Below are 1,440 nucleotides of genomic sequence, written 5' to 3' on the forward strand. Positions count from 1 at the left end.
AAACAATGAAGCCACATTTTTCAAACCCAAGCCCAGGCACTGTATAAGGATTCGATCCTTCCCAGACTTGTCTGTCTGTTCAAATCATCATCCATACATTGGGTTCTCACATCATTTGTCCAACACAAGACTTGGATGCCATAGTAAACACAAATGCAAATGTGGGTTCTTACATGTTTGTCATATTAGGTACTTCAGAATGTGCAATTGATATTTTAAAAGATTGTCACTAAAATGAAAACCAAATTTTAAATTCTCTTAAATTTTAGGACTCGTCAACTCCTAAGAATATATAGTAGAGACACATTCCAAGAATTACTAAACATTTAAGGAAATGATGAAAGCAAAGAAGGAGGAACAATTTACCTTATAGGGAACAGAGATTATTCAAAAAATAAAATAACATTGTTTAAAAATTCAATTAATTTCAGAAGAGATTCAAGAAGACAACATATTCAATAACCAAAAACAAGGTGCTGTTTTTCTTAAATTGTTCAGAGAACAAAAAGGAATTATTGGAAATAGAAAAACATAATATCTAAATAAGAAATTTAATGGACAATCTGAATGAATACACTATGGATGACAAATGGAGATCTGGAAAACTCCAAGAAATCTGTCAAAATATGGCACAAACTGACAAGATAGTAAATGTGATAAAAAATAGAGATTATGGAGTCAGTAACTGGCTAATCAGAATTCTAGAAACATAGGACAAAATCTACAGAAGAAAAGAAATAACCAAAGACATAATACAAGAGAAGTTTTTGCTCTGGTGGAAGACACAAGTCTTCAGATTTAAAAGCCAGACCAGATGATGAGCAGTGTGAATTAAAAAAAAAAAAGAAAGAAAGAAAAAGAAAGATCCATTTCAAGATATATCCTGATGAAATTTCAGGAAGCCAAGGATAAAGAGAAAATCTTACACTACCATAGAGAAAAAATAGACTATTCACAATAAAGGGTAGATTGACAGATTTCTTAACAATACTTGATGCTAAAAAGTAAGTAGAGTAGTGCATTCAAAGTCCTAAGAAAAAGTATTTCAAAATTAGAATTCTGTATTCAACTGTGGGAGGGAAAGGTAATATTTTTCTTCACCCATCGCAAGGATCATGGCAGACACTCCTATAACAAAAGACAGGTTAGCAGGAGGAAAACATAACAAATTTATTCAACAAAGTTTTATGTGGTATAGGAGCCTCCAGATTTTCCCTGAATCTTCCCCAAAAATTCAGGGAAAACTGTATTTTTTTTATGCTGAGTCTGATAAAAGAAGTGGCTAGTTGTGGAGAAACATGACTGGACAAAAAGGGTATGATCAAATGGTAACAAACTGAGAGAGGAACCCCACAAGGCCTGTTTGTTCAGATTCTTCTTGGCCTGCCTGTGTAGCATTTCTTACCTCCAGGTATGGAGTAGGATATGTGTCACATGAAG

Source organism: Pan paniscus, chromosome 1, assembly GCF_029289425.2.
Source record: "Pan paniscus chromosome 1, NHGRI_mPanPan1-v2.0_pri, whole genome shotgun sequence".
Lineage (NCBI taxonomy): Eukaryota > Metazoa > Chordata > Mammalia > Primates > Hominidae > Pan > Pan paniscus.